This window comes from Capricornis sumatraensis, chromosome 6, assembly GCF_032405125.1.
Source record: "Capricornis sumatraensis isolate serow.1 chromosome 6, serow.2, whole genome shotgun sequence".
NCBI classification, from domain to species: domain Eukaryota; kingdom Metazoa; phylum Chordata; class Mammalia; order Artiodactyla; family Bovidae; genus Capricornis; species Capricornis sumatraensis.
Genome location: NC_091074.1, coordinates 106,969,521 through 106,988,740, shown reverse-complemented (window position 1 = coordinate 106,988,740; position 19,220 = coordinate 106,969,521). Strand labels below are relative to the sequence as shown.

General features: G+C 40.8%; 1 non-coding gene across 1 annotated transcript; it reads right to left on the bottom strand.

The window, feature by feature from the left end:
- Positions 1–3,472: 3,472 nt before the first annotated feature.
- LOC138081610 (U6 spliceosomal RNA) lies at positions 3,473–3,580 on the bottom strand. The gene has a single exon (XR_011145057.1). It is a non-coding gene; the product is annotated as a U6 spliceosomal RNA (small nuclear RNA).
- Between the last annotated feature and the right edge of the window lie 15,640 nt (positions 3,581–19,220).

The window sequence follows — 19,220 nt, the reverse complement described above, 5'->3', positions numbered from 1 at the left end:
CTGCACTACACTACACTACACCAGACCACACTATACTATATCACACCACACCATAGTACACTACACCACAGCACACCACACACACCATACCACACCACACTACACTACACCAGACCACACTATACTATATCACACCACACCACACCGCACCACACTATACTATACCACACCACACCATAGTACACTACACCACAGCACACCACACACACCACACCACACCATACCACACCACACCACACCACACTACACTACACTACACTACACCAGACCACACTATACTATATCACACCACACTACACCACACCACACTATACTATACCACACCACGCCATAGTACACTACACCACAGCACACCACACACACCACACCACACCACACCACACCATACCACACCACACCACACCACACTGCACTACACTACACTACACCAGACCACACTATACTATATCACACCACACCATAGTACACTACACCACAGCACACCACACACACCATACCACACCACACTACACTATACTACACCAGACCACACTATACTATATCACACCACACCACACCACACCACACCACACTACAGTGTACTGTACCACACCACACTGTACTATACTACACCACACCACACCACACTACACTGTACGACACCACACCACACCATACTACATTATACTACACCACACCACAATATGCTATAGTGTACCACACCACACCATACTACATTATTCTACACCACACCACACCACAATACACTATACTACACCACACCACACCACACTACATTATACTACGCCACACTACACTATAATACACTATACTACACCACACCACACCATACTACACCACACCACACCACACCACAGCATATTACACTATACTATACCACACCACACCACACTATGCTACACTACCCCACACCACATCACACCACACCACACTACACTATACCAGACCACATTATACTATATCACACCACACCGCACCACACCACAATACACTATACTACACCACACCACACTATAGTATATTATACTACACCACACCACACCACAATATGCTATAGCACACCACACCACACCATACTACATTATACTATACCACACCACACTAAAATATACTATACTATACCACACTACACCATACTATACCACACCACACCACACCATACCATATTACACTATACTGTACCACACCACACCACACATGCTACACTACCCCACACCACATTACACTACACTAGATTATACCACACTACACTATACTATACCATACCACACCTCACCATAGTACACTACACCACACCACACCACACCACACCACACCACACCATACCACAATACACTGTACTACAGCACACCACACCATACTACATTATACTACACCACACCGCACCACACCACACTACGCTATAGTACACCACACCACACCACACTACACTATAGTACACCACACCATACTACACTGTACTACACCACACCACACCACACTACACTATAGTATACCACACCACACCACAATACACTATACTACACCACACCATACTACACTGTACTACACCACACCACACTACACTATAGTACACCACACCACACCACACCATCCTACATTATACCACACCACACCATACTACAGTGTACTACACCACACCACACCACACCACACTACACCACACTATACTGTACCATACCACACCACACCATACTACATTATACTGCACCACGCCATACTATACTATACCACACCACACCACACCACACTACAATATACTACACTACACCACACCACACCACACTACAATACACTATACTACACCACACCACACCGCACTACATTATACTACACCACACCACAATACACTATACTACACCACACCACACCACACTACATTATACTACACCATTCCACACCACCCCATACTACACCATACTATACCACACCACACTACATTATACTATACTACACCACACCACACTACACCATACTACTTTGTGCTGCAGCACACCACACCATGCCACACTATACTGTATTACAGCACACTATACCATGCTATACCACGCCACAGCACACTATGCTACACTACACTGCACCACACCATACTCCATTAGACTACACCACACCACGCCACTCCACACTACACTATACTACACCACACCACAATATACTATGCTATACTACACTACACTACACTACACAACTTGCAGTTCTGGAGAATTTCATCCTGCCTTTCATTTTGCTCACACTGCCCCCTCAATCCTCATTCCTTACCCTGCCTTCTCTGTTATCTCCTTTTCTCTTCAAGTATAATACAGGTCAGGTGCCTTCCAGCCAACCTGTGATTCCCTCAAAGTTGGGGTGGAATCCTTCCTTTAGGGTCTAATAGATCTTATACTTTCCACAATAGCAGTGTATGACAGTGATATATTTATCTGTCTCTTTCCTAGTCATTCTCAACTTTGGCTCTTCTTTGGTCTTTATCCCAATGATTATAATTTAATTAGTTAGCAGCGGGACCCATTAGGATTTTTCTAAAGCTTTAGGTAATTTTAACATGCATTCAGAGTTGAGAATCACTGTCTTAGACTCTAAGTTCCTCTGATCTTGGACCTCTTCTCAACTAACTGTATGTTTTCTCAGGGCCTGGATAAGAGTGGATTTTCCAGGCTCTGTTGCTATTTGTTGACTAAATGAGTATAGATCATGAAAGAGCAAGTTTTGAGGGGGCGTATTTAGATATTCAGGAAGGGGAGGAGTTATTCCGGGCTCTGGTTGAGAATAAGCATCTTTCCTTAAATACTCATCCCTGCAGAGCTTGGCCAAGCTTAAGATGCTGGAAGAGGGCCAACCCCTACCTGGGAGATGTATAATCTTAGAATGCTTCATCTCCATTTGCACATTTCAGCCTCACTTGTCCGTCAATCACAAACGTTCTATGCATGAGTGAGTCTGGAAATAGTGGGAGTTTCCTAGCCCTGTAGCTTATGGTATAATACAATAATAGAATAGACAGAGTTTATTTAAGTGGGAGGACAGGGGATCATGGCTGTTAAAATTATTTTTTATGACTCTTCTCTAATCTTTCAGAGTTACATTTAGTAGAAGTCATTCCTGTTATTCAATGAGAAGCTATTAAAGCAGCTTATGTCCCCCCACCCTGTGTACACTACAAATAAAAAATACTTACACTGATAATATTAGCTGTACTCTCAGGTGAAGGCTTTGGTTCTGAACTCATGTTTGTCTTCATTATGTCTTAAAACATCTACCCTATCAGCTCATTTTGGCCCTTTGTACACAGCAAATGCTGAAGCTCGTTCTGAATTCAGAGAGGAAAAAGATCAAATATATTCCCAGTGGACACCAGACTTTTATTTTTCCTTTCTTCTTCTCTCTGCCAAAGTGATGAACATATCCTATTTTGCTATTTAGAACTGTGTTTTTTCAGATTGGAGGATAATTGCTCTACAGTGTTGTGTTGGTTAAAAATATGGAACACTTCTGGAATTTGCATGTCCACCTTGGGCAGGGGCCATGCTAATCTTCTCTGTATCATTCTAGTTTTTAGTATATGTGCTGCTGAAGCAAGCACTAGAATTGTGTTATCTTTAATGTTTTAATGACTAGAGTAAAAACCTTTACTGAGTCTCACCAAGGGCTTGAAGTGAAATAGGCTATCTAATGGAGAGAACCTTGTTTATAGTTCCTGTCGTTCTGTTAGTTTCATAGCCTTCAGTGGATCCTGGATCCTAAGGCAAAGATTAAGGACACACACTGTCATTTAAAAAAAAAAAAAGGCAAAAGAAAGATAATAATTCACAATCTTGTGGACACTGCATACAAAATTACTGTTTGCAAGAATCAATAATGGTGGAATGTTGGTGATTTCATACAATTTAACCTCATACATCACACAGCATACCCCAGTAGTTTGGAGCGTGATCTTTGGAGTTCTCCATTTACTAGCGTTTACCATTTGCCATTTACTCCATGCACCATACTGTAACTTTGGGCTAGTCAGTTTCCCCATTTGGATGATCTTCATTGGATTATTGTGGAGACTGAAGAAAGTTAGAGGACTATTGTGAAGATTTAACCTGTTTAGAAATGTGATCTGTTGAAAATAACATGTTTATCTAGGAGATGGACACAGGGAAACTTTTGCAGGTGATGGATATGTTTACTACCTGTACGGTGGTGTTGATAACATAGGTATATGCATGTGTGCACGCTAAGTCACTTCAGTCGTGTCTGACTCTTTCCAACCATATGGACTGGAACCTGCCAGGCTCCTCTGTCCATGGGATCCTCCAGCCAAGAGTATTGGAGTGGATTGCCATGCCCTCCTTCAGGAAGCACAACATGGATGGATACATAAGTCCAAATTCACCAAGTTGTATACATTAATGAGGTGCAGTTTTTTGTATATTAATTACACCCCAATAAAGATGAAATTTTAAAAAAGAAATAACTTGTTTTGAAAAGTGTCTGGCACATAGGAAATGTTCAGTAATGTTAACTATTATAACGTTATTCCAGACGCCCCCAAACAGTGCCCAGTAACATGGTAGGTATTCAGTAAATATGCATCAAATGAATGAATCTGCATGAAGAGCTATGCACAGCCGGGCTCATTGTATTCCCTAAGTGTTAGCTACTGTAATTATGTTTTCTTATAAAACCTTAAAATAATCTTATGAGATAGTTACCATTGTCTTTGTTTTATTAGAAAAGATAAACTAAGTTATAAAAACATGAAGTAAATTTCCATGGAACATACAGTAAGATCAGACAAGTTACTCTTTTGGTTACTTATAAGGAATGCTTTTTAAAATCCAAGCTCTGAACCTGGAGGAAAGCCTATATAGTAGCTTCCCCTTACTGAATGTATATTGTATGTGGCTGCAAAGCTTTTAGGAACAAGAAATCTGAGGCTTATACCAGTTCTTCTCAAACTTTACTGTGTATATGACCCACTGTGGGATCTTGTTAAAAATGCAGAATCTGGCTGAGTAGTTCTGAGATAGAGTCTGAGATTCTGCATTTCTAAGTTCCCAAGTGATGCCAATGCTGCTGATCCATGGATCACGCTGTGAGGAGTAAATTTGCTCTCAAATCAGCATCTCCATCTTAACAGGATCACCACATGGGTCATGTTGAGAAGTGTTTTCCCTTAACACCAAATATGTGGTATCTCTTCCAACATCAATTCTGCAGTTATCCAGACACCAATTGAATGTCCAAGAATTTAATTCAATTATGAAACTATCTACCTGGAGTTAATATCAGATCCCATTAGTTAAAGGGCTTAGTCCCTCAAGACTGCCCCTACGTCAGACACCAGGTGAAAATGAATTGTCCAGGCTACCCACATTTCTGATTGGCCAATTACAAATTTGGGGGTTTCCACAACCTTCCCTCAGACTTGATAAATTGCCAGAATGACTCACAGAACTCAGGAAAGCTGTTTACTTAACTATTCTTGGGTTATCATCAACAATAAAACTTAGGAGCAGCTAAGTGGAAGAGGTGTATAGAGTAAGATACAGGGGACAAGGTACAGAGATACCATGCCCTCTCCAGGTATACCCACCTCCCAGCACCTCCATGTAATTTACCAACCCAGAAATTCTCTGAATCTATTTTTAAAAGTTTTTATGAAAGTTTCGTTATGTAGGCCCAACTGATTAAATCATTCACCACTGGTGAATGAACTTAATCTCTAGACCCTTTTCCCTCCTGGTGGCTAAGGGTAAGGGATACGTATTCCAGCCTTCTAAGCATGGCTTGGTCTTTCCACCAACAAGCTGGTGTCCTCTAGATATCTAGGGTCCTCTGGAGAGTCACCTCATTAGCATAAACATAGGTGTAGTCTAAAGTGGCTTGTTATGAATAACAGAAGACACTCCTATCAGTCCTATCCTCAGGAAGTTCCTAGTGTTTTAGGAGCTCTGTGCCAGGAAATGGAGTTGGGATTACACACACACACACACATACACACACACACATATATTTCTCCTTATGCCACAGATGTAAAGGTAAATTTAGGAGTGGTTAATAGTAGTTATACTTTCTGCACGTTCCTTTGCTATTTAGAAAGTACTTTCCCATATTTTGTCTGCTTTGTTCCTTACCAAACCCTATTAATTATGTTTGCAGTAGAATTAGGCCCGTGGGTGTGTCAGTCACATTCTATAGTTCAGATAACTTGCTACATTGCCATAGTTGTGAATTTCTAAAAGTGCACCAAAACAACTGAGGATTATACACACCTCATTCGTTATAAGAAATGGCATTTCTTTAGAAAGAAAGGAGAGTGGAGATAAAGTAATGAAGTGTGAAGTTGCCTGGGGTTTGCTTAGCCAAATGTTAAAATGCCAGTTAGCATCCTTTATTTGTTGGGTCTGGGAGTGGAAGGGGAGCTAGAGAGCCAAGAGGACTCTAAGAGCTCAGAGAAGTCATGTGTCAGACTGAGGAGAGGAGAACTGGCAGAGATTTCCATCAGGGGCTCATCCAAGCTGCTAATAAATGGTTTGAGTAAAAGCCAAAAAACATTCTCACATTTATCTAAAAAATCTCAGTTCTGGGCATTTATTTCAAGGGAAAACTATACTACATGTTAACTTACTGTAGTTGTTTTTTTTTTTTTTTTTTTTTTAATAACACAGAACTGGAAACAAATCAAGTGTTTAAATTACTAAAGAATTGACTAAGAAAGTAACAGTATTTGATGAACTATGCAGTCAGAAAAAAAAAAAAGCCTAAATTTTGTACCAAAAAATGAAATAAAAAATAAAAATTACATATCAACATTGAGAATATCTGCAATTGAGCGTGAAGTGAAACAGCAGATTATAAAAATTTATGTCTTCTGTGATTGCAATCATGTAAACTAAAGCTAGGAGTGGGGTTAGAATGAAAATAAATTTTTTGATTGAGTTGGCATTAGAGATGATTTTTCTTTTCTGGTTTCTTCCACTGTTGTTACTGATTGTATAATAAAAAAGCAAATAGTTTTGAGAATTTAAATTTGCTCTTTCATTTAGTGAAAGTGTTATATCCCAACAGTTTGTGATGACGGACAAAAGCTATAAATGAACTTTATTAATCTAATAATATTTACATGGATAAAATTATTTTCTTCCCCCTAATTTGTCATATGGATATGATTGGAAATTATTGTCAAATTCAAAACTATATCTGAGTGGATCTGACTCCAAATGTAGGCCATGCGGCACTCGAGGCCTTCTCTTAGAGAGGCTCTTAGTGTGACAGCTCGTAGAACCAGCAGTCACAGTCCAGGACTGCTGAGCTGTGGACAAAGAAGGCAGCTAATTTCAAGTGTGAACTGAAGTCAGTGGTTACCTGACAGATGCCTCAAACTATAGACATGGATTATGATGAGACTTTTCCTCTTTGGGGCAACTCAATGTAGAAAATGGATGATGAAGTTGAGCACAGATATATGTATTTAATGATAGAGTGTGCCAGCAACATCAGCGATACTGCCTAGATACCTAATAATTAAACATGTTACATATTAAAATGTTTCTATAATTTTTCCTATATTAAAATTAAAATCAAAAATGTTTTATACTTTATAATTGTATATCCCATATTCATATTGGTGCTAAAATATGGGTAAGAAATGAAATACTTTGTTACTCATGTAATTTATTTAATTTACTCAGTTGATGCTATTGGAAAGTAGATGGACTCAGTACTTCTCAAACTATTGCATCTCACCCACCTGTCCAGGAGTAATAAGTGACGCTTTTACTAAAGGCACTAACACAATCTTAGCGGAAAATGCCAACTAATTAAAGTTCCCATAGCATGCAGGAGCCTGGCCCATGCCATCGAAATCAAGCAGGGACTCAAAGCTTAGACTCCCTCCCTCATGCATTACTGATTATGCACTGATCATGTGCTGGTCCTTAGAATCTATGAACCAGTTTTCAGAAAATGAGATTATATATTAAACCATATGCATTCCCTTCTATTAGTGATGAATTTAAACAGTAATTCTAGAACTACAGAAAATAAGTATGGTTAAAATATAGATTTCTGGAGATGTATTATTGACAGAAGGAAATCTTTTGAAAGAAGATACTAGTGTTTAACTAGAGACACTGACGACACAAAAACAACTATTACCTTTTAGTTGTGCCACAAGTTAAGGCATCTTGAAACTATTTTTAAAGGATAATTTAACCTCAAAATCAAAATTTAGCACTCAAAACCTCTAAACAAACAGCTGAGATGAAATTACAGCAACATGTTTACCAGCGAAGGATTTGGGGTCAGCTGTGAATTAGAAGTGGATGCATCATGACAAACAGCAGACTAGCACCATTTAGAGATGTTACCAGACAGACAGGCCAGGCTGTCTTTATACACACTACCCTCTTGGCCTTGCACGACTCTCTTCCCCCTTCTTTGATATCTAACTGACACCCCTGTTTGACTTGGAATACTTAGCTTAACTCTAGTTAGAGAAAACTTGAGTTCCTAAGTTTTCTTTCCCAAGGTCACACAGTTATAAAGGGGCTGGATCAGCTCTGATTTCAAAAGCCATGATTTTAAACTTTGTTTCGCTGCCTCCTATTTCAGTCTTTTCCATGCATTTCTATGATAATGAAAATGAAAATATAAACATAAAAAAATTGAACCGTGTCACTAAATGTGATATTAAAACTAAACTAATGGCTCTCAAACAGTTTCTAATAGTTGTTACTTGGAGGTTGCCTCCCTCGGTGGAAGACAGTCTCAGGGATGGGGGTCTCAGCTCACAATCTCTTGGCTCTTCTGCCTGACCTCTTCCATAAAGGCAGTTCCAATTCCTTTTGTCAAGACTTATTCCCACAGTAGCAGAAATTCTGGTATCACTTGATTAAGAAAGTTCATGAGTGACTGAAGTCACTGAGTCATGTCCAACTCTTTGTGACCCCATGGACTGTAGCCTGCTAAGCTCCTCAACCCATGGGATTTTCCAGGCAAGAATACTGGGGTGGGTTGCTATTTCCTTCTCCAGGGGATCTTCCCAACCCAGGGATCGAACCCTGGTCTCCCGCATTGCAGGCAGACTCTTTACTGTCTGAGCCATCAGAGGAGCCCCTAAGAAAGTTCATGATGATGCTTAAAACTGATGTCTTCAATATCCTCTAGACTTGGCTTTGGATCTCCATTCCCCAGGTGTCACATTGGGTGAATTATGAAGCCTCTGTGAGACTCAGTTTCCTCATCTGTGAAGAGAGGCTAACACTAGAGAACTGGCTTGAGCTTAAATGAGATAATAAACCATAGGAGATACACAGGGGTTATGCATGTGAGGAGAAGGGGATGACAGAGGATGAGATGGTTGGATGGCATCACCAACTCAATGGACATGAGTTTGATGGGTATTGGTGATGGGTGTTGGTGATCACTGGGAGTTGGTGATGGACAGGGAAGCCTGGCATGCTGCAGTCCACGGGTTGCAAAGAGTTGGACACGACTGAGTGACTGAACTGAACTTGACTTAGGTCTCAAAGCTAGTAGGTGAGGGACCCAGAATTTGAACCCAGTCTCACTCTAGAGTACCCCTTGCAACATGATAAAGGCTATAATGGGAGAATCCAGGAAGGGCCCAGGCCAAGAAGGAAGGGGTCAAGAAAGCTTTTCAAGGGTGATAACACCCAAGCTAGAAGCTGTAGGAGTTAACCAGAGAAAGAGGTGGTGTGGTGGTGGGAAGGCAGGATACTGCATGGTGAGGGTGGGGTAGGAGAGAATGTTCTGGGCAGAAGGAGCAGTATGTACAAAGACCAGGAGGCAAGAGAGCATGTCACGTTTGGCTTGATTAGGCAAGCTAGTCATCCTGACTAAACAATGTGATGGAAACGTTGCTATGCGAGTACCTTCTGCACCAGGGTTACTGCATTTACAACTCTTTTTTCTGTGCATAGAACATCTGGGTTCTATGGCCTGTGGCCAGGATGGCTTCTGTAGTTGCCTTTTGTGTTCTGTGTGATCCCAGTGCAATTACAGGCTTCCTGAGGGCAGGACCCAACCTTTGGACTTAGTTTCTTTTCCAGAATGGAACACATACCTGTATCTCCAAACATACTGGGTATAAATTTATCTGTGAGTGACTTAGTAAAGCTCCCCTGCTGTTAACAGAAAACATTCTTTAAGTACCAAGAGTACTGAGTAGTGGCCAGGATTTGTTTTTATCTTTGGGGAACATCAATGCCACGTGGTTTGTGTGGACAGTCAGTGCTGGCACAGACTCATGAAGCAGACAACTGACAGGCACTGCCCAGAATCAGATGACAAATTCAGAGAAGAGGCTTTTCTTTCAACTGGGATGAGCAGGCATTGCAGTTGCTATTCTGGGCAAGGGTAAATAATGACTGTAGATGAAGCTCTGTCATGAAGCTGATTGTTTAAGCCTCCAAGGAAATGGTTATTGTCTTGTCTCCTTATAACCAGGACCCTCAGCATGGCCTGATGTGACCATTTTCCTGTTCACATCCAGAAATGTAACCCTTAGCTTTTTGTTTTTTTAAAGAAAAACCATGTGGGCTAATTATTTTGCTGCAATCAGTAGGTATCAATTTTCTTGTAATTTTTAGGATAATAGAAAGTTATTATTATTTTTTCACTATGAAAGATCATAACAAAATAGGTAAATGGCAGCAGTCCCAGAAGGGGTAGTGCCAACCCCAAATCCAGACATAAACACCAAGCTGGGAGGACTTCTGAGGTGACCCTGCTCATTGCTTTCATTTATTGAGATTTTGGTTTCATAGTAAATATGCATGAGGGATGTCATGACTCTATATTTTTAGAGATGTTCTTAAAATGCCCTCTTTTGCTCTTGAATGAAGAGTGGTTATAATTTTGTGGTGCTGGTGGTAATCATTTCCATCGCTTAACTTTTTTTTAAAAACTTTTTATTTGGAACAATTTCAAACTTATAAAAATAAAGCAAGAACACTCCTATAGCCTATTTCCAAGTTTATCTATTGTTGACATTTTGCCTTAATTGTGTCATCTGTCTATTTTTTCTATATAAATTTTTTTTCTGATCAGATTGAGAGTAAGCTGCAAGTCATTTTTACTTACCCTCAAATACTTCACTGTCCATTTCCTAGGAATAAGGATATTCTCTTCTGCGAGCACGGTATAGTTATCAACCTTAATAAGTTTAACTGTGACACATACTTTTACCTAGTTTATGGTCTCTATTTCAATTATCAATTAACCCAATAATGTCCTTTTTAGCACTTCCTCCTCTAGGATAGTTCTCTCTAGTCATGCATTTAATTATCTCCCTTCATCTGAAACAGTCGCTCAGCCTTTTGTTGTCTTTTATGACACTGCTATTTTTGGAGAATATAATTTCTTCCTTCCTTTTAAATTAAAATGTTCCTCACTTGGTGTGCCTTCCATGTTCCCTCTTCTACCCCTCAGCTTGTTGTTTGTTGTGAAGTCATGTCAGACTGTTCTGTGATCCCATGGACTATAGCCTGCCAGGCTCCTCTGTCCATGGAATTTTCCAGGCAAGAATACTGGAGTGGGCTGCCATTTCCTTCTCCAGGGGATCTTCCCGATCAGTCTTCCAGGGATTGAACCCGGGTCTCCTGCATTGGCAGGCAGAATCTTTACCACCGAACCGCTAGGGAAGCCCTTCCCCTCCAGCTCGACTCATGTTATTCGTTCTCCACCAGATGTGTGACTTTTAAAAAAGACTTGATCACATATATAGTAATCTAGGGGCCTTCCCAGGTGGCACAGTGGTAAAGAATGTGTCTGCCAATGCAGGAGACATGAGTTTGATCCCTGGGTCGGGGAGATCCCCCAGAGAACATAAAGGTAACCCATTCCAGTATTCTTGCCTGGAAAATTCCATGGACAGAGGAGCCTGGTGGGCTACAGTCCATGGAGCTGCAAAGAGTCAGACACGACTGAGCGACTGAGCACATATAGTAATCTAAGGGATCACCTAGATCCGAATAGGATATTTTTGTGAGCTATGTTCCACCAGCCTCAGATATGGGCTCAGCCCTGCCAGCGACCTCCTGTGCCATCCTGGGCTGGTTACCCTTGTAGTCTCAATTTCCTCACTTACTAAAAGAAGGGACTGAGTTAGATGGCCCTTTAATAACCCTATGGATGAAGCAATTTGTGATTTTTTTTAATGAATCTGTGATAACAAATGCTTCCGTTCAAAGCCAGTTAATATTCTTATTAAAAGGGAAAATAATAGTAATAACTTTCTTAGCTGTCTAGATCTTTGGAAAGAAAGCTTGGTCTGGATTTGATCGCAAAGCTGAAACTTTAGACTGGAAAAGTCCATTGTATCTTGATTAGTGACATGAAAGATTATGTCTTAAAATACAGTTCATCCAATGCAGATAAACTGACACATTAACACCAAGGTTTCAAGATGCTCACATATGTCAAACCATATACCTAGGGTCTAAAGCCTTCCTTCTGGCTGATAACAAGATTCCTGTAATAACATGCATTTAGGGTATTTTCCAAATACACAAAGGCACGCATGACTTTAAAGAACACATGTGCATTTCATTGCAGTAACCCACTTTTGTGCTTAATTAAATTCCTTTTGGCAGAAATGGCGTTTTGAATTTGATACACTATTATCGCATCACATTACCAATACGCCTCTCTGGCTCCTGCCCTGGACACCCCTGATAGAAAGCACTCTGCAGCAGAAAGGAGGAGCCTGTGGAGCTGCCAAAAGGCAGGCTGAGCACTCCCCAGGGCAGCCCCCAAAGACCTAGAAAGAAGAACATGAGAGCTCACAGGAGGAGCAGATCCCTGGTGCCTGGGAAGGCTGCTCAAGTACCCCTTGGCCAATTGAGGAGCTGCTTTTTCAGTCCTAGCAAGTGGAGAGAGACCCTTTTTTATATTTGTGTGCCTGAGCCTGTGTGGCTCTCAGGCATTGGTGTTGGAAGCAGCGTAGAGTGGGGTGGCAGTTTCCAGAGCATTTATGTTTATATTCCATGGGAGTCAGCCTGGAGGAAGGGAGGCAGCAGGAAACAACTCAGGAGATAGGTAACCTGTTTACAAAATCTGGCTTTAACAAGTCCTAATAATATGACCATAAGCAAGATGTTTAGTCTCTTTGAGCCTCCTCAGTCTGCAAAATGGGTTTTACAGTGTCTGCTGTCATTGTGAGGATTCAAAAAGATATAAGTATGTAACCTGCCTGCCCAGTTTTGCAAGGGAGGTAAATATTAATGGGCTAGCCGAAAATCGCAAGTTCAAACCCATCCTGGGACTTTAATAGTTGATTGACCTTAAAACTCTATGAGCCTCCACTTTCTTCTACATAAAACAGAATTGGCAACATTTGTCTGCCTGCCTTATCTCCCTTGCAAAGCTGTCTCCTGGAAGTTGATTATCTAACTGAGCCAATTTCAATAAGGCTTGAGGCAGTATTTTTTTTTTTTTAAACAAACTTGAAAATTTTTTTACAATAGTTTTAAATTTACAGAGATGTTGCAAAAATGACACAGAGAGTTCCTATAAACTCTTCATCTGATTTCCCTGATTATAAACATCTTAAAGCACTGGTACACTTGTCACAACTAAGAAACCAATATGAGTACATTACTGTTAGCCATTAATTACTATATCGCTATTAACCAAACTCTGCACTCTATTTGGATTTCACTAGGTCTTGCCTAACATCCTTGTTCTGTCCCAGGATCCCATGTTAGATTTAGGGATCGTGTCTCCTTAGCCTCCTCTTCTATGTGACAGTTTCTTAGACTCCCCTTGTTTTTGTTGACAGATTGAGGAGTACTGGTTAGGTAGAATGCTCCTCACTTTACTGTGACTTTGATGTTTTGCTTATGCTTAGGCTGGGATTATGGGTTTGGGGGAAGAAATGTTTTCTTCTCTGAAAACGTTTTTTATTGATTATCTTTATCACCCTCAATTGGAATCAATCTCGTGTGATTTTTATCTTACCAAATGCAGAACCCAACTCTAAGATAAAACCCTTTGTGACCAACCCTGAGCTGCTCAAAAGATTCTTTCACATGCTATTTGTATTTCTGGGTTGACTCTTCCTTTGTTTTGCATACATTTAGTCACCAGATTGCTCCAGGTGAAATACTCTGATAATTACCTTATTGGTATTCCAAAAAGTAGCTCAAATAAAATTTATGAATTATTTATAGGATTTAAAAGTTCCATTTTCCTATCAGGGTCAGATATTTTCTTCTCTGTGCAGCCTTGCTTGATCTTCTTGTTTCTTTGTTCTCGATAACTTCAGACCTTTTTAGCAACATCTTTACTATAGAGTCTATAGGATGCATTCCTAAGTTAAAAAGTATAATCCTATGATAACCACCTGCATAAGTCAGCATTGCCCATTTGACAAATCTTGTCATTCATACGTACCTAAAACCCACCCTCAGATGTTTTGTCAGCTTTTGATCAGTGTGTCCATTTAATTTTGTTTCAACTGGGAATATATATGCTTCAGAAGAGTCGTATAGAGAAAACTCAGTCAGCATAAAGGTGGGGTTTTGTATTGGAAGGAACACACGCAGTGCTTTGCCTAATGACTGTATAACAGAGGATAATTAGTAAAAATTCTCGAGGAATGCCAAAGAGTGACCAAGTGGAAAACACAAGAACCACAGATATAATTCATTCCAGCTGGGTGCCATCAAAGAACAGACTTTGAATAATCTACCTTTGCATTCCTCATAGCACTTAGCCTGGTGCTTTGAACAGAGTAAATGTTCATTTGATGAGTATTTTTATAGACTCATTATTTTGCCAGGTACTGTGCCAACTCCTGGGTTGATAAGTAAGAATAAGACATAGTCTTCTGATTTGAAGAGCTCACAGTCTAGTAGGGTAGATGTGATAAGGGATCAGATAACTAGAATTGTGGTGCTGGAGAAGACTCTCGAGAGTCCTTGGACAGCAAGGAAATTAAACCAGCCAATCCTAAAAGAAATAAACCCTGAATATTCATTGGAAGGACTGATGCTGAAGCTGAAGCTCCAATGCTTTGGCCACCTGATGTGAAGAGCTGACTCACTGGAAAAGACTCTGTTGCTGGGAAGTATTGAAGGCAGGAGGAGAAGGGGTGACAGAAGATGAGATGATTGGATAGCATCATAGACTCAACGGACATGAGTTTCAGCAAACTCTGAGAGAGAGTGAAGAACAGGGAAGCCTGGCATGCTGCAGGCCATGGGGTGGCAAAGAGTCAGACATGACTTCGTGACTGAACAACAACTAGATTTGAGTGTGATCAGTGCTCTAACAAAAGAAAGGCATGTTTCACTCTACCCGGAAAGGTCTTGATGATTTTCAGGAGATGGGGCCTGTATACAGGATCTTGAAGTATAACTAAGAGATTGTGAGGCAGAGAAAAGGCAAAAGAGTATTACTTGTGAAGTAACAGACTGTCTTGCTGAGAAACAAATCATCAGATGTTGTTGGAGAAGAGACGATCTGGTGTGAGGTAAGAAACATCAGGCGGGTAGGTTTGGAGCCAGATTTTTAAGCACCTGTCTGTCTACCATGTTGATGAGTTGGTACTTAGACATCTAAGTTTAAAGTAACATTCAACAGTTATAAGCAAAGGAGTGACATGATGGGATTTATATTCTAGATGGTTTGATCGAGACTGGTTTATTTCCTTGCTGTCCAAGGACTATCAATACATTATATTCTAGATAATCTCATAGTATATTCTATAAGATGTATATCATAGATGATGCTTATAGAGGTGAGAGGGAAGCAGGGAAACTGGTTTAAAGATGCTTGCAACAGTTCACCCAATACATGAAGTGAGTGTGAATTTACCATAAACCAGTGTCTGTTGCATCTTCCTTACTGTCTCATTTGTTCAGTAAAACACTTAGCTAATGTCATGCATCATAAATACAATCAAACTATACAGTTCTGAATGAAAAATAACCCCACTTTCTTAGATCAATACAGAAGCAATTACGTGCAGGCAGTCAGCTCAGTCCAGTCACTCAGTTGTGTCCGACTCTTTGCTACCCCATGGACTGCAGCACGCCAGGCTTACCTGTCCATCACCAACTCCTGAAGCCTATTCAAATTCATGTCCATCGTGTCGGTGATGCTATTCAACCATCTTATCCTCTGTCATCCCCTTCTCCTCCTACCTTCAATCTTTCCCAGCATCAGGGTCTTTTCCAATGAGTTGGTTCTTCGCATCAGGTGGCCAAAATATTGGAGTTTCAGCTTTAGCATAAGTCCTTCCAATGAATATTCAGGACTGATCTCCTTTAGCATGGACTGGTTGGATCTCCTTGCAGTCCAAGGGACTCTCAAGAGTCTTCTCCAACACCACAGTTCAAAAGCATTAATTCTTTGGCACTCAGCTTTCTTTATAGTTCAACTCTCACATCCGTACATGACTACTGGAAAAACCATAGCTTTGACTAGACAGACCTTTGTTGGCAAAGTAATGTCTCTGCTTTTTAATATGCTGTCTAGGTTGATCATAGCTTTTCTTCCAAGGAGCAAGCATCTTTTAATTTCATGGCTGCAGTGATTTTGGAGCACCCCCAAATAAAGTATCTTACTGTTTCCATGGTTTCCCCATCTATTTGCCATGAAGTGATGGGACTGGATGCCATGATCTTAGTTTTTTGAATGTTGATTTTAAAGCTAATGTTTTCACTCTCTCTTTCACTTTCATTAAGAGGCTCTTTATTTCTTCCTCGCAGAAAGCCATAAGGTTGGTATCATCTGTGTATCTGAGGTTATTCATATTTCTCCTGTCAATCTTGATTCCGCCTCGTGCTTCATCCAGCCTGGCATTTCGCAAGATGTTTTCTGCATACAAGTTAAATAAGCAGCATGAAAATATAGAGCCTTGCTGTACTCCTTTCCCTATTTGGAACCAGTCTGGTGTTCCATGTCTAGTTCTAAGATTTGTTTCTTAACCTGCATACAGATTTCTCAGGAGGCAGGTTGGGTGGTCTAGTATTCCCATCTCTCTAAGAATTTTCCACAGTTTGTTGTGATCTGCACAGTCAAAGGCTTTGGCATAGTCAATAAAGCAAAAGTATATGGTTTTCTGGAACTCTTTTACTTTTTTGATGATCCAACAGATGTTGGCAATTTGACCTCTGGTTCCTCTGCCTTTTCTAAATCCAGCTTGAACATCTGGAAGTTCACAGTTCAAGTATTGTTGAAGACTGGCTTGGAGAATTTTGAGCATTACTTTACTAGCGTGTGAGATGAGTGCAATTGTGTGGTAGTTTGAGCATTCTTTGGCATTGCCTTTCTTTGGGATTGGACTGAAAACTGACCTTTCCAGTCCCATGGCCACTGCTGAGTTTTCCAGATTTGCTCATGTACTGAGTGCGGCACTTTCACAGCATTATCTTTTAGGATTTGAAATAGCTCAACTGGAATTCCATCACCTCAGCTGGCTTTATTTGTAATGATGCTTCCTAAGGCCTGCTTAACTTCACATTCCAGAATGTCTGGCTCTAGGTGAGTGATCACACCGTCATGATTAACTGGGTCATGAAGATTTTTTTGGTATAGTTTTTCTGTATATTCTTGCCACCTCATCTTAATATCATCTGCTTCTCTTAGTTCCATGCCATTTCTGGCTTTTGAGCCCATCTTTGCATGAAATGTTCCCTTGGTATCTCTAATTTTCTTGAAGAGATCTCTAATGTTTCCCATTCTATTGTTTTCTTCTATTTCTTTGTACTGATCACTGGAGGAAGGCTTTCTTATCTCTCCTTGCTATTCTTTGAAACTCTGCGTTCAGATGGGTATAGCTTTGCTTTTCTCCTTTGCCTTTAGTTTCTCTTCTTTTCTCAGATATTTTTAAGGCCTTGTCAGACAACCATTTTACCTTTTTGCATTTCTTTTTCTTGTGGATGGTCTTGATTACTGTCTCCTGTACAATGTCTCAAACCTCTGTCCATAGTTTTTCAGGCACCCTGTCTATCAGATCTAATCCCTTGAATATTTGTGACTTCTACTGTATAATCGTAAGGGATTTGATTTAGGTCATACCTGAATGGTCTAGTGGTTTCCCCTGCTGCTGCTGCTGCTAACGCATCAGTCATGTCTGACTCTGTGCAACCCCAGAGATGGCAGCCCACCAGGCTCCCCCTTCCCTTCCTTCTCCAATGCATGAAAAGTGAAAGTGAAGTCACACAGTTGTGTCCAACTCTTTGTGACCCATGGACTACAGCCCACCAGGCTCCTCTGCCCATGGGATTTCCCAGGCAAGAGTACTGGAGTGGGGTGCCATTGCCTACTTTCTTCAATTTAAATCTGAATTTGGCAATAAGGAGTTCATGATCTGAGCCACAGTCTGCTCCAGGTCTTGTTTTTGCTGACTGTGTAGAGCTTCTCCAACTTCGTCTGCAAAGAATATGATCAATCTGATTTCAGTATTGACCATCTGGTGATGTCCGTGTGTAGAGTCTTCTCTACACGTGTTGTTGGACAAGGGTGTTTGCTACGAGCAGTGTGTTCTCTTGGAAAAACCGTGTTAGCCTTTGTCCTGCTTGGTTTTGTACTCCCAGGCCAAATTTGCCAGTTATTCCAGGTAACTCTTGACTTCCTACTTTTGCATTTCAGTCCCCTATAATGAAGAGGACATCTTTTTTGGGTGTTAGTTCTAGAAGGTCTTATAGGTCTTCATAAAACTGTTCAACTTTAGCTTCTTCAGCATTACTGGTTGGGGCATAGATTTGGATTACTGTGATATTGAATGGTTTGCCTTGGAAATGAATAGAGATCATTATCCCATTTTTGAGACCTGAGTATGGCATAAGCCCTCTTGGAGGAGGTTGCCATTAACCCCACTATAGAACTACCAGAACTTACACAGGACTGGGGAAACAGACTCTTGGAGGGCACAAACAAAACCTTGTGTGCAGCAGGACCCAGGAGAAAGGAGCAGTGACCCCACTAGAAACTGACTCAGACATGCCCATGAGTGTTCAGGAGTCTCCAGGGGAGGTGTGGTTCCACTGTGACCTGCTTCAGGGTCGGAGGCACTGAGTACAGCAGTGTGTTCATGGGACCTTTTGAAGGAGGTTGCAGTTATCTTCATTATCTCCACCATAGTTTGGTCTCAGGTCAAGCTACAGGGAGGGAACACAGCCCCGCCCATCAACAGAAAATTGGGTTAAAGATTTACTGAGCATGGCCCCGCCCATCAAAATAAGACCTCTCAGTCAGTC